The sequence below is a fragment of the Alexandromys fortis genome, unplaced genomic scaffold (assembly GCF_014885135.2).
Source record: "Alexandromys fortis isolate MF-2015 unplaced genomic scaffold, M_Fortis_MF-2015_v1.1 scaffold_24, whole genome shotgun sequence".
NCBI classification, from domain to species: domain Eukaryota; kingdom Metazoa; phylum Chordata; class Mammalia; order Rodentia; family Cricetidae; genus Alexandromys; species Alexandromys fortis.
In genome coordinates, this window is record NW_026067906.1 from 13,984,553 (window position 1) to 14,000,231 (window position 15,679).

Genomic DNA, 15,679 nt, shown 5'->3' on the forward strand with positions numbered 1-15,679 from the left:
CTCTCTCTCTCTCTCTCTCTCTCTCTCTCTCTCTCTCTCTCTCTCTCTCACACACACACACACACACACACACAGTGTAGTTATGTACAGAAAGTATGGAACTTTAGAAAACAAAGGTGTTACAGGGATGATATTCAATTTTTTTTCATTATAATTTTCAAAAGAGTAAAAGCATGGCTCAAAAGGAGTTTTTTAATTTTCTAACTAATGAGGGAGCGAGGAAGAGATGAGAAAACATATCATTCCATCTTCTCAAGACCATCTCAGGTCTTCAGACTGCCAGGGAGAGCAACAATCTGCATCTTTAAGGAAGGAGGAAACATCTGCATTGCTAACACCCTTCCAGAAGTTAAATGTCTATCTCTAGAAAGATGTAGAGCACAGCTGACAAGTGCAATTCAAGTTGCACAAACCAGAATCAAACCCCTGGAAAACACTCCAGAGAATATCCAACATTCCATGAAAATCGGCATCAGCAACCTTTTTCGAAAGTCTAAAAATCTGAATCATGGGATTTCATGCGTAAAATACTTCTTATAATGATGATTGGCTGTATGAAATGGTAGTCAATTTAATGAAAGGTAAGTTAATTATTTATGTAACAAGTAGTGGAAGAGCATTGTAAATGCTCACGGAATGACATTCTGTAGGAGGAGAGAGCCGCTTGTTGGTTCCCAGCCGCTTAGCCCGAAATAATTCCTTCTGGCTCTGGTGGGGCTACATGGCTTCTCTTTGACTCTGCCCTTCTTTCTCCCAGAATTCACTTTGGTTTTCCCTGCCTACCTCTGTTCTACTCTATTAGGCCAAATCAGTTTTCTTTATTCATTAACCAATGGTATTCACAGCATACAAAGTGGAATCCCACATTACCTCCCTTTTCTGTTTAAATAAAAAAGGAAGGTTTTAACTTTAACATAGTAAAATTACACATAGCAAGATAGGTATCAAGCAAGAATTACATTTATAATATTTATATCTATTTTATCTCTTATCATATTACTACTGACTCTTCAACTCCATCATAGATTCTAGAAAGATACATTACATAAGTAAACAGGAAGTGCACTGTAAGCAACTTCCAAAACTCTAGAACTGACAGAGACATCTCACTGCCTGGATAATCACGCAAAGTCCTTCTGTACCATTGGGGCATTGATCTTCAGCCTACAGGCTCATAGTATCCAGCAGACTTTTCCATAAAGCAGGAAATTTCAAAGACACCTATATTGGCAGTTTGTCAGTCACTTTCTTCTGTGTCCAGCAGAATGTCTGGCAGGCTCTTTTGTGAAGCAGAAACCCCAAAGGATCATCTCACCTTTAGACAAGTTTAGCAGTCATTTCTCTGTGGGTCCTGCATGTCCTGTTCATCAAGTAGTCCAGGCAAGAACAGTTTCTTTGCAAATGGCTAAACAACTCCACAAAGAGCCTTTCAATGCCTATAATCCTCTTGAAGTACCTTGGTATAGGGTTGTGGGGGAAATTATGTAGGATCAGGGATCTCTTTGAAAATAAAAGGGAAATTGGATGGGATAATAGATTAGTGTGAGCTTACTCATACTAATAATAATAGTGAGTAATAGAGTGGATACTTAGGAGCTATTATTTATAGGCAATTTACATTAGTATATATTCTTGCATATTTATACAAGCTGAAATTATATTGAATATGTTCCTATTTTCATCTACAATATTTGTATGCCTAGGCAGGATTATTTTGTCATATTGTATGCATGCATGCTTCTACCTCTACTAAAGACATTTTGTATATTGATACAATTTTAGAATATGTTTATCATACTGCAATATACATTACTACCTCTGATCAAGATACTTAAACATTCTTTACATTTTAAGATCATTGTCCTCATTTGTTGCATAGTTGTTTAAAGATTGTTTAATATTCTAATATGAAGTCTTAGTCTTTAAGTTATATAGGTATTAAGATTCTTAGGTAATAGTATCTATGTTTGTTATACTTATAGTTAGACCAATAAAGTTCTTTAGATACATAGAGAATGTATTCTGCATTGATAGGTAATATTTAACCACTTCAAAGAACTGTAGAATATGACATTTAAATACCTTAGGGTTCTGTTAAAGTGATTAAACACGATTGCTCCTGGCAGCACTGATCTATTCCTGAGAGAATGTTGAGCTCCACCTGGAGCTTGTTTTCTTCTTGGCAAAACGGGCCTTTGGGCAAAGAACTTCCCATGCATTGACCACTGACAAAATGCACGATATCCAGACAGGACAAGCTGGATACAAGCAGAAAGACTGTCAAAAATTGCCAAAACAGGATGAGACAGTTTTTAAAACTTTCCTGCCTCTGAAAATGGTCTGTCAGTTATTCTAGGCCTTAACCAAAGTTGGTTGCTCCAAAGTTGCAACTGAGACTTTGGGTGATTGCCCTGGTAGCCAGTTGTCTCTATCATTTGTTGCACATTTTGTAAGTTGCTTCATTGATCTTCCTGCTTACTCAAGTAATATTATTTCCCTTCTTGGGTATTCATTGGGGTTGATGACTAGATAGCTGTAGTTACTTTGCTCTCATGACTTTGCCAAGTTATTTGTTATAAAAGACTTAAACCCATTAGGATAGGATAATTACTGAAACATTTATTACATGTTTCTTGCTTGATATTGTTTATGCTGGCTGCAATTCTAATTTTTATAACTGATATTTGTTCTTATTGTGTATAACTTTGTATTAAGATTAGAAATCTCATATTTAAACAAAAGGGGGTGCTGTAGGAATTCCTACCACCATTAACCTTCCAGTTACCCACCCACTTGTGCGTGGTGGCTTATAGTATACATGCCGATGTAAAGCATGCATACAGCCTCTTTTCCGGCTGTAGGATTTGGTTTCTGTTCCCCATTTCAGCAGAGGATTATGATCTGTGAGTCTACCCCTAAATAAATAATCCTCTATCATACTCAATTCTGAGCTACTGTGGGATTCTTTTAAGCATCCTTCTTCATCAGTAGAAGAGATGACAAAACCATTTTAGTGGAGATGTGTACAATTAGTTCTTAAAGTTGGAAAGTTAGAAGAAAACAGGCAACAAAACACATCTAGAAAAAAATGCGTAGAATTCCAGGGAAAGAGTTCAGTCAGTAAACATTTGCCATGGAAGCTAAGAAACCTGAATTAGATTCCTAATACAAAAGGGCATGAATGGAGCCTTAGACTTGTAAACCCAGCATTGGAAGTGAAGAGTTGGTTGGATCCCTGGGCTCACATGCCAGCTTATCTTGACTAACTGATGAGCCCAAGTCCAACTGAGAGGCCCCAGCTGACAAACAAGTGGAACAGCTCGTGGAGGTCACTTAACTCTCAAAGTCAACCTCTGGCCTCCAAAGGCATCTACAAGAACAGGCACCCGTGTGCAGATACATTAACTCACACATGTACAACCATGATGAGAGAGAGGGGAGGAATTCAAACCTGGTTTGGGAATATGAGATAAAAATGAAAATGATTTAGGGAAGACTGTCTAAAGAACATTATTTTTTGTAGTAAAGTAACTGAGGTGCTTTATAAGAGAGTCAAGTGTCGTGACAGTTTTACCTAATTGTGGATAGATTTTATAGTGCTATCAGTGCGCTTGGTAAAATGTGACAACTTCTTTCCCCTTTTTTGCATTTATCACTTTATTTATAGAGACCTAATAGGTTACTCTTCGTTTGAACTAACTTATGGTTATGTTTTCTTAGAATCTTAGACTTTGGACAGCTTTCTTAACTAAAAGCCTTTCTTTTCAAAATGTTTTTCTCCCCTTTCACTCGTTGAGGACATATATCTACAAAATGTCCAAATGTTTCCACGTATCCCATCTCTAGATGTGTCCATGCTATTCTGTCTATGATATATGCTGTTTATTTATCAACTGTAGAGTAACTCGTTAATAATTTCACTAGTATGTATGTAAAATCTTATTTAAATGCAGCACTGAATGCTAATTAAATCTCCTTCAATATTTGTGGCAATACTAGAGAAATTCACCTCTTTGTAATTTGCTCATCCCTAGTTCAATTACATGTGTGCTGATCCTGCACATGTGCACACACACACACACACACACACACACACACACACACACACACAGGGATGCTTATGGTTTACTAGCTTTTTACTTTTTTAAATCAAAAAGTATCGTGTTTGCTCAAGATTGAAAAAAAAACGTTAACCATTGAGGTCCACAGATACATATGTTTGCAAAGGTTGGTTTTTATATCTTGATTTCCAGCAAGACAAAAACCGAGGAAATGTTTCAATGTAATTGAATCTGAACAATTGAAGTTCAAGTCATGTTTCTGGTCTTTGATTTAAATTTGCTTCTTCTATCCACTTGGATTTTGTAAAAATTAAACAGTCATTTTCTTAAAATGCCCATTTTGTAGCTTGACATATTATAAGCAAATACACCCACACTCTAAAAATGCACATCAAAAGTTAACCTTTTGAAAATTTACACTGTACTGAGGACATCATAAATGATTCACCAATGACAGACATAGAGGTAATTTTTATGACCTGAACCATGAATAGCGCTTTAATTCTTGATTCAAGTGACTGCTTTTCACCACACTGAGCCATGAGTTTCAAAAATAAACCTTCTGCTGATAAGGAGATTTACAGAGAACAAAAACTCCTGAGTCAACTATTTATCTGGGACCAAATTCTGTGCACTAAGCTTAGTTCGAGCAAGAGGTTTTCTAAGCAGTTCATTTATTTTAATATGGTACAAGCGCTTTGGAGTTTCACTGTAGCTTCTGTTCACAGGGCTTTGGCAGAAGGGGAGGAGAAAGGCCTGGAGGTAACATTTCACACATTCTTAGAGATAAGAATTGAGCAGCCCCCTAGAAGTCAAGTTCTGTGTGGATGCACTGGGATGCACAGGCCTATTATAGCGGGAATAAAAACAAGTTTATCCATCATGGTGTTATCACATGATCACATGAGATGGAATATTATAAATACTTCAGGAACAGGGACAAATGTAAACATTTTTAGAGACTAAAACTACAGCTAGAGTACATTGTTTTTCAAGGAAACAAGGAAGACTTACTGACATTGGAATAGAAGGGTATTTCTCAAACTTCTGTGTACATAAAAGGTTCCTGGCAAGCTTGTTGAAATTGAAATTTCGAGAGCATCTCAAGAGTCTCATACTTAAAAGACCATCCTCTCTAATCAGAATCTCAGCTAACAGATAGTGCTCTAAAAACTAAGTCACACTTTAGGTTATGGGCTAGCACTTTACAAATTAATGCCATTGAACTGACAGTGGCAAAAAGATCTGTGTTTGTATGAAAGGACTGGTAGAATAAAACAGGAAGACAGGAAGGTAGGAATTTCTTTTGACATCTGTGGGTCATCATAATCTTCTCTCCCCACCCCCTTTTCTTCCCTAGAGACAAGGTTTCTCTGTAGCTTTGGTGCCTGTCCTGGAACTAGCTCTTGTAGACCAGGCTGGCCTCGAACTCACAGAGATCCACCTGCCTCTGCTTCTGCCTCGTGAGTGCTGGGGTTAATGGTATGCACAACTACCACCTGGCTTCCTTCTCCTTTTTCTATCAACCAACTTAAACAGCAATGCTTTCCTGGTGAGTTCTACAGATTTCCGACTAGGCTCTCAGCTACAGAACAAGTTTATCTTACATACAAACAATCTAAAGATTGCCCCTCATCGATGAAAATTATATTAAGTATCAGCAAGTGGTCCCAAGATTGCTGGCTCTCCTAAACAGCTGCAGTACTCCAGGAGGGAAAACATCTTCATGGTTATGCTTCAGAGGAGAACAGACAAGTGTACACCTAGTTTCAAGCAGTACAAGGGCATATATGGGCCTTCAGTTCTGCTGTTTTATTGATGACAAAAAGGTTCGTCTCATCTCCATTTTCTGCAGCCAGTAGACACTATTCTCGGATAACAGGTGCCAATGTTTCTTATATCCAATTGAACATAATTAGTGGTGTCCTGTGAAGTCAATGTTTGATTAGATATAAACTAAGATCCCCTCATTTATATTGCATTATCCCTTACATCCCTACTTTACATAGTATCTGCCTTGACTTAGCATTTAATCCAGGAAAGACACCTCACCATGCATATTTGTGTCACCACGTGACTAAGTCAGCTGACTAGGGGAAGGAAGCAGGAGAAAACTCTGTAGGGTTGCTCAGTAGGACGCAGACCAAAGCTAATCTCCAGGAAATGAGAATTTGTCAGTTCCCGTCACCACAAAAAGCTTGCAAGAATGCTATAGCCAAAGTGTGGTGCAGGGAAGGGACTGAAAACCAAAGAATGAACCAAAGAATCAGAGGCAGAAAGTGAAGGATCTTGATGGCTACAGCAAAGGACAATTCCATAATGGCCCAGAAAGTAGCATTAAATCTCATCCAAAAATGAGGGGCAAGAGCCCAGACTAACTGGGCTACAAGAATAAGAGAACCTGATTAAGGCAGGAAGGCATAGAAACTGTGTAGTAGGAGACACGGATTGCTCATACAGTGCTTCGCTTAGGCCATATCATGTTAACCTGCTAAGGAAATTTTTGGTAATAGTCAAAGAAGATTCTCATAGGTGCTATTATGAATATTAATTTAACTGCTTCAGTTTTATAAATACTTTTAAAATAATGAAAACTTGAATCAATTTTTTCTTTCCTGACACATAATTCCATCAGTGCCATCTTCCCACTATAACTACTTCTTCCTAAAAATAGCCCTCTGAATTAACAAGATCCGGACAACGGCTATATCTATGCGTGTATTAATGTGAAAAGAGGAAACTTGTCATAGATATACTTGTGAATACACATGCATACATACATACATACATACATACATACATATACACTCATATAGTTATACAACAACGATAACGTAATGATATTCAAGAGAAAAAGGGCTGCCAGTTAGATGGGGGACATGGGAAACATTCAAGGAAAGAAACAGAGTGGACGGAGGGTGGAAAATAAGAGGGGAAGTGATGTAATTCTATGTAAAAAAAGACATTTAAAAATAATAAATACAACCATATACAAATAGGAAAAAAGAGAAAGAAAAGCTCACCAAGGGTTCTAAGATTATAAAGAATTAAATAAACCCAGCAAAAGCGTTTCTCTAACTTGAGTATGTAAATCAAATGAACAAGAGTCCCAAGCTCTTACTTAGCTTGTTCCTATGTGTTTAGTTCTGTGAGTCCATTCTACTATTTATCTTGCCTCAACTTCACACTTTGCTTCTCACCCAAACTGTAGAACTGACACTTATTCTCTACAGCTCAATTTCCTCTACAACCGTCCTGTGGAATTGAGCCTTCACACGATTTGTCTTTTCCCAACAGCAGACACCCTGATTATGGGAGGACTTTCTGCATTGTTTTATGGCTGCTTGTTTGCCAAAGCAGAAAAACTTTCTGGCTAACTCCCTGCCGGATACCTTTGTAATGTCAGAAGTGTCTTAGGCAGGCTTACATATGCTAATATCAATAAACACTGCTATTCCTTAGTCCCTCAGTGGTTGGAGCCAAGACTTGTAACATTTAAGGGATACTGAGAAAAGCAGAGTAGTGGCATGGGGACCAGATGGCCATCCTTTTACCTGAGCACTTTTTCATTTTAAAGCATCAAAGAATACAACAACCACAATTTTCTACAGCCAGACAACAAGCTTACAATAAATTCCAGTGGCACAAATGGCATCATTTCCCTACCAGATTTAGATTTGAGGCAATAAGGAAGATACTGTGTTTTTATATATCGGAGATAATTTTAGAAGGTGGCGCACAGGCAAAATCAAGCACATGAGAAGCTGGTGGAATATTAAATGGAAAGTGTGCTCTCTTTTTTTATCCTTAATCATAGACTCTCCATCCACTGTGAACAAAAATTCCTTCACAGAAACCGTGGATACTTTATCTAAAATTATGCTTCTTGGTTAGGTTAGTGGCTCACCTCAAATCTCTCTCTCCCTTGTGCATTTCGCAACCTTTTGGCAGGTTTGCTTTTACAAAAGCCAAGGAACATTCAAATTGTGCCACAGTAGGCCTCATTTATCACTGGCAAAAGGTTCCGCACTGTAAATGAATTCTGTAATAGGTGTGTCGTGAAATAGCATCTTATCACCCCTTCCTCTTCTACGTTCTTCACTAAGCAGGTCAATGCTGATAATAAGTGTTGCTTTACCGTCATATTTCTGGACAAATTAAAGGGATGGAGTGAGCTTTAAAGCTTTAGGTTTGTAATACTTTAAAATGATTAACACTTACTTCTGGCTATGCCTCTAAAGCTCTAACACACTTCTTGCTCTATGTGGGTTTTGCTTACAGTGAAAAGTTGTTGGTTTCCCTATGGGCAAGTAAATGCTTCTCAATGGGGAGAAGGGGCTATCAATGTGGAAAACAGATTCCAACTTGACCCTTGAGAAATTTATATTCTAGCTGAGAGACAAAGTACATTTACATAACATACCAAACAAATGTCAAGTAAGATTTCTGCACACTGGAAATGGGTACAGTTAAAAAGGGCTTCTAATGGACAGGGAAGCCACTTGTCATTTTATTTATGTCAATTGATGTTAATATCTAACATAAATTATAAGATTCCTAAAGACCAAAGTTTATTTAAATGAATTTGAAAGCATGAGAGGCGATACTTTCTATTCTCACATTAAGATTATAGGGAATATATTAGAGTGAAAAATAGATTGTAATGACTTATTGGGGAACTACATGTATGTTGTATTTCTGACTTAGCTAGACTGAAGGGATCAGAAACACACATTCAGTACTTGTCACCATGTTACTTCAGTTCCTCTGTTGAGCAATGAAGTGTACAGCACACAATTTAAACAGAGAGCACCTCCTCAAATAAATCTCATGCAAGCATAGCTAACCACTACGTATACCCATCTAACCAAGTGAGAAGTCACTGTTAGGCATCAGATACTAGATGACCATGTCTAGAGAAGAAATGAATGTGCCTCATGGTTTTTGTTTCTTTGTTTGTTTTGTTTGTTTGATTGATTTACAAGAAGGGTTTCTTTGTGTAACAACCTGGCTGTCCCGGAATCGCTCTATAGACAAGAATGGCTTGGAACTCACAGAGATCCACCTGACTTTGACTCCCAAGGGCTGGGATTAAAGACACGTACCACCATCATTCCACTTTGTCTCATGGTTTAAAAGAGGACAGTTAGGATAGTCATTGAGATTTGAAAAAGAGAACAATTATTATGATGGACTGCAAAATCAAATTTCAAAATAAATTTCCATATGAAAAAAGTTTTTACATGAAAGGAGCATTAAGTCCTTGACTTAAGCCAAGTGACTGAGAAGGATTCTAAGTTTAACACACAGGGATTTCAATTGCAAACTGTTTGCGACAGAACCAACAGATGCTCAAAATCACCTCTAATAACCAGAAAAGATGATTGGGGTGTTCTTTTGTTTTCAATTTAGTTCAAATAGATTTTTGATATGCCTTTATTGTACTATGTAGAGAGATAGGTACTGAATCTTTGACAGTTCTAGAATCCCTTGTCACTTTTTATTGGGCAAAAATAAAAATATAGCTTCAGTCTCGTTCCCATTTCAATTACCAGCTATTTGTGTTACCACATTCCTGTGTGAAAACTAAGAGGTTTCAAACCAGCAAGATGAAGGAGTTAATTTGAAGAGACTGAAAATATTGTAACATGTAGCATAAGATTTATTTTTTTTCCATGTGAAAGTAACCTTTTTTAAAACGAGTGTTAGCTGTTTCCAGTACTTTTTCTCTGCCACTGGCTTCTAACAGAAGTACAGACACACGGGCACACAAATCCAGCCTCACATGACATTACACATACTTTAGGCACTGTATTTGCTCATTGCACACAAGTTGAACAGGATTGGAATGAATATCTGCAGCAGCGTTTGTGTTTATCACTGGAAATACTCCATTTACTTCACTCAGTTGCTTCATTCAAATGACACTGGATCTATCTGGGTCAACCAAACACCCAACTTGTGCATGCCTGTGAAATATATTCATGATTTGCTTCAAATACTGCTTTTAGTCATTCCCAAAGCACTTCTGCATATCCTGTAGGCAGAAATCCAACAACTTCTTAAATATGGAAAGCCTATGTGTGCTAAATTCTGAGTGTGCGTAATTGATACTAATGTTGCAATGGACCCATTCCTAGTAAGGTTTAGATTTTGGACTTTCTCACAGATCTATTGTCATTAAGCCATTCCCTGTTTTGCTTGTCAGTTACTCAAATTCTTGAGTAGATCTAAATTGGTCATATATGTCTCAATAAGTTGAGTCATCACAAAAACTGTGGTAGCTTAATAAAATGTGTTAACTAGGGAGGTCTTATTACACAGAAAACTTCCCTTTCTCTTATGAAAGGAAGTAAAGCACTAAATCCGATGAAGACAAATAATTAAAGGGGAAAGTTGTACCTATGGGAAACAAGCAAATATATGATAGAGATATGAGTTTTTGTTATTAGACATGACTCAAGAGTTATCCAATAGATCATTAGCATTTTTCTAGTGCACCAAAATGATCTGAAATTAACAGTATCTGTAACCACCTTTGAGCTGAATTAAAGGACTGATTTGTGTCATGAAAGCTCCGATTAGTTAAAGAATTTAGGGAAGGAAAGCAAACTTAACAATCCGGAGGAGGAAGAACTAAAGAACTGATGCATGAGCTGGAAGACTTGAGAGCACAAGGAAGCATCTTCACTGTGCCCAGGTGTCCTTTGAGTCTTGTTTCACAGTTCCAAGAACCCACGGCATCTTCCACTATGTGCACTGATACCAAAACAGTTCAAACTCTTCACTGTTCTTTGCATAATATCAAGTGAAAATATAGTAACTGTTTCAGAGAATGATCATGCCCAGCTGGGAAGTCTTGTAAAAGAAAAAAAAAAAACAAAAAGGAGGGGGAGAATGCCAAGGAAAAAGATGAAGAACTAGAAAAAAGATCCATCTGAGGTGACAATAACATGGATGTGTGTGATAGTTTGGGAAGTGCTTATCTAGCTACTGTAACGCATTATGCCTGATCTCCAATTTCCAACACTTAGAATAGGAGCTTCACCCATATTCAGCAGGCGCTTTGTTCCATTGAGCAAATGCCATTGAATGAAAAGCTTTTCCTGATTGCCCACCATTTATATCATAACTAAATAAAGGTTGTAAACCTTCTAATGGAGATATAAATGTGAATAGAACACAATAGAGATGTAAAAATACTGCTCTCAGAACACAAGAAAAGTAAGACATTTATTTACATGGGTGTCACCAAACTACTATGAGCTTTTTTCAGAGTAGTGACCTATCAGGGTAGGCAGGTCAGTTGATCAAATGACATGCTTTTTATTCTTGTGATAGTTGAGAGAACATTTTTTTTTTTGATTCTATATTTGGTGGCAAATGTTGAACAACAACAACTGCTTAGCTTTTTTTTTTTTTTTTCTTTTTTTTTTTTTTTTTTTTTTTTTTTTTTTTTTTTTTTTTTTTTTTTTTTTTGGTTTTTCAAGACAGGGTTTCTCTGTGGCTTTGGCACCTGTCCTGGAACTAGCTCTGTAGACCAGGCTGGCCTCGAACTCACAGAGATCCGCCTGCCTCTGCCTCCCGAGTGCTGGGATTAAAGTCGTACGCCACCATCGGCCGGCCTGCTTAGCTTTTTTAAAAAGCAGTACTGCAGGTGAAATTCTATAACTAAATCCACAGTGGTATTAGGTGCCTTTGGCCCAGGGACTCACTAACTGTATGTTGGAATGCGCTCTGTGCTTTACCAATACTGTAGCTCAGACCTCATACCAGAGGCTTGTCGGCTGGTTGACAGGGTAATCTATGATCCAGAAACCGGTATGTAATGGAAACCAGTCCCATGAATGTGTGAGAATCAGGAAGGATAATCACTGTTCTTATAGAAAGCAAAGTGCATTCTATGCGGTCTATTTGAACAGAATGCTCTATAGACTGTCAAAAGGCAGATGATACTATCTAAGTGGATACTCACTTAGGCAAACCACTAGGGAACCCTTTTAGTAAATATAACAGCCGTGTGTTGTGGGATATTAGTTTAAGGTGTGCTACATTTGCTTATGCTTTGGGGCATTTGTTTAATGATACAAAGATGTGTTGCATTCTATTATGGTGCATTTGTTTTACTCAGTGGCACTGTTACTTTTTGTCTAAAATACCCGAAAGGTCTAATAAAGAACTGAATGGCCAATAGCTAGGCAGGAGAGAGATATAGGCAGGGCTGGCAGGCTGAGAAAATAAGAGAAGGAGAGAAAAAAAAGGACAAGAAAAGGAGGAGAGGAAGATGCCAGGGGCCAGCTGCCTAGCCTCACAGTCAGCAATGAAGTTAGAACTAAAAAAAAAAAAAAAAGGCATATAGAATAGAGAAAGGTAAAATCCTGGAGGCAAAAGGCAGATTGGGTAATTTAAGTTAAGAAAAAACTGACTAGAAACAACCCAAGCTAAGGCTGGGCATTGGTAAGTAAGACTAAGGCCTCATGTATTCATTTGTGAGCGGCGTGGCAAATACAAATACAGCCATGCTTATTGATTATTTTTGGTAACTTATTATAGGTATTTTCAGACAAGTGAGTGATAGTTCTGTAGCACAAGTAGCTGTTGAACAGATATATAGGTGTGTCTGTATATGTGTATGCATGTGTGTGTTTATGCATGCGTGTGTGTATGCATGTGTGTGTGTTATGAATAAGTGGTGCTGGAGATGCACTTCAGCATACATGTAAAATTCATGAGCTATTAAACACATTGTAAATATGGAAATATATGTAAACACTGATTATCTATTCCTAGGATACTCCTCTGTATACCTCACTTCCTTGTTTTCTTACCCCATGGTCATGACCGCAAAGGGTGATGTATGGCTATAGAAAACACTGTACATTAGGTTCAAATGACTGGCCAAGCAGAGTCAGTTCTAACATTCCTGACCAATTCTTAGAAAAAGAAAAATCCAGAAGCATTGAAAAGTGTGGCTGGAGTACTGCTCATGAGCAGTGATTATGTATATTTTATGTTCTGTTGTTATTGGAAACTGTTCTTGAGATCCTGGGAGCTAGACAGTCTGACAAACGCGGGGAAACCTATTAAAAAGCAATCTGAAATGCATTTCAGGTGAAATCACTTCTACCAAAGTGCAGCGGACTTCATTTATCCTAAAGATATAATTAGAACGGAGACTGAATTGGCTTTTCTCTTTATACAATATATTAAAAATATAGACTTCCATATTCTAGCACCAGTATGTGTGTTTCCTTTAAAAGAAAAATAACAAAAAACAACAACAAAACCCAAGTGCGAAAGAGTGGTTCTCCTCCCATGAACCTCTGCACTCTGTATACACACAGCTCTCCAAATGGGCTCTCAGAGGAAGCAAAAGCACAATAAAAGACACGGAAGGTGATAATCCTGTTAGCCTTGTCTGCACATGTCACACAATTAAGACAGTGATGAATCCCACATTACTGTACAAAACTTTATTATAAGAGGAAAAATCAGATTTTTCTCTGCTTAAGGTAAGTAGGCCAATTTTCCCACTTAGAAAAATTCATTTCATTTTAGCATTTGTTCGGGAAAGAATAAAAATTCATGTTGAATACACAGATTCAATTATTACTGAATCATCTTAAAGTCATAGCATAGAAAACATTTATCTGCTAAACTAACATAAGGTTATTTATTTGAAAAATGCTTCAGAACGTGTGTATACTAAGAGACCAGTAACCTTTTTATTCTCAAACCATAAAATAATAGAGAGGAGAAAAATAAGCTTCTGCCTGGCACATGCTAAGTAGGTCTGGTGTGATGGTTTTAGGTACATAAATTTTGTGACTGAGTGAGGTTCTTTATTAGGAATAGTCCTACAATGTATTTTTTTTAATTTTATTTATTTATTTATTTATTAAAAACTTCCACCTCCTCCCATTTCCCTTCTACTCCCCTCTCCCCCACCCTCTCCAGTCCTAAGATCAGTCAGGGTTCCCTGAACCCTGTGGGAAGTCCAAGGTCCTCCCCGCTTCATCCAGGCATAGGAAGGTGAGCATTCAAACAGACTAGGCTCCCACAAAGCCGGTCCATGCAGTAGAATCAAAACCCAGTGCCATAATTACTTGATAAATTCAGACTTGGCCAAACAGCCAAAGATAAAATCTCAAAGGTAAAATTTATTTTTACTGTTTAAGTAACGAAAAAATATGTAAAGTCATAATGATAATGTGTTTTGGATTTATAGTACTTACCTGTTGTCAAAGTTTATTAAAATTATAAAAAAGAGAATAAACTGCAGCCATGAAAGACAGCACACATACTAATATATGCCAATATACAGCTGTCATTTAAGAGCTGAGGTGAGATTACCTCTGCACAATACGGTAAAATCTAGAACCAAACATCTGAGAGGCAATTCATTTGAAAAATAGTTTGCACTTGAGAAATGACGGTTAAAAAAACCTGTCTGAGATTAAACAAGGAACGAAGAATTTCTAATGACTTTCCCACTCAGTAGGTGACACACTACGAGAAGGTGGCGGCAGGTCTGTACGTAAAAGTGAGTGCTGTCCCTTGAGTCGTGCATGGACGATAAACGTCAAAGAAATGCGCTGCACATTGGAGGCAGGTGTTCTTAATTCCCCTATTATATTTCCTCCAAAACACTTGGCTCTTTCATTTACTTACAAGACACAAGAAAAGTGGGCGCCATTAGAAGCAAGTTGACCTGTGAAGAAGAAAGTCAAAGCCGTTAGCTTAGACTGCATCTCCACACAGCAGGGCCGTTGGAATCATAACATCAAGTAAATTAAGCGCTGTGGTCTGTCAATTGCTCTATGCAGAACGAGAGAAAATTTTCAGATCTCTTTGCTAAGCAATAGAAAAGTTCTGGGTAGCCTAATCGATCTTTTCCACATACAGAGGCAAGTTTAACCTCATCTTTGTGAGACATTGGGGAAGCACTTTGCAACCCATCCTTTCTCCCTCCGCACCCCCCCCCCCGATATTTTTCCATGGCCCACTGGCTGAGTGCTGTCAATTGCTTGTAAGTTTAAAGCCTTCACGAACAAAATGTAGAGTTCTTGTGACCAAAATAATTTTAGCAAATGAAGTAACCTTGGTAATAAATCAGTGATAAGTCAAAGGGGCACCAATTAACACTTATTTCAAAGACGTCAGTAATAATGAGAACGTGAAAGACATGACAGCTGTCAGAATCTCCTACCGAGTCTGTATGGACAGATAGTGTCTCAGGCTTGACAGATGCACAGAAGTGATGAATTTGCATCACGTGAAGCTTATGTTTACAGTTTTGAGGCCCCACTAATATTAGCAATTCCTTTTAGAAACCAATGTCTTTTAGCCGCCGTCCTCTTGAAGATCAATTACAACTCATAATATTTCACAGGGTTTTCACGTGGGATAATACACACAGAGTGTCTGGCGTTTAATTGATATGCACAGGCTCACATTTTTTATCTTTCTCTATAATTCTCCATTTAGGAAAAATCTGAACAAATGAAACCCGCTATTTCCTCTTTGTTTCTGCATCAGCGTATGAACTAGGAAGAACCGAAAGACAAACTCCTCAAGCAGCTTTGTGTTCAACAGAAAAAGTCCTTGAAGTGTGGGTT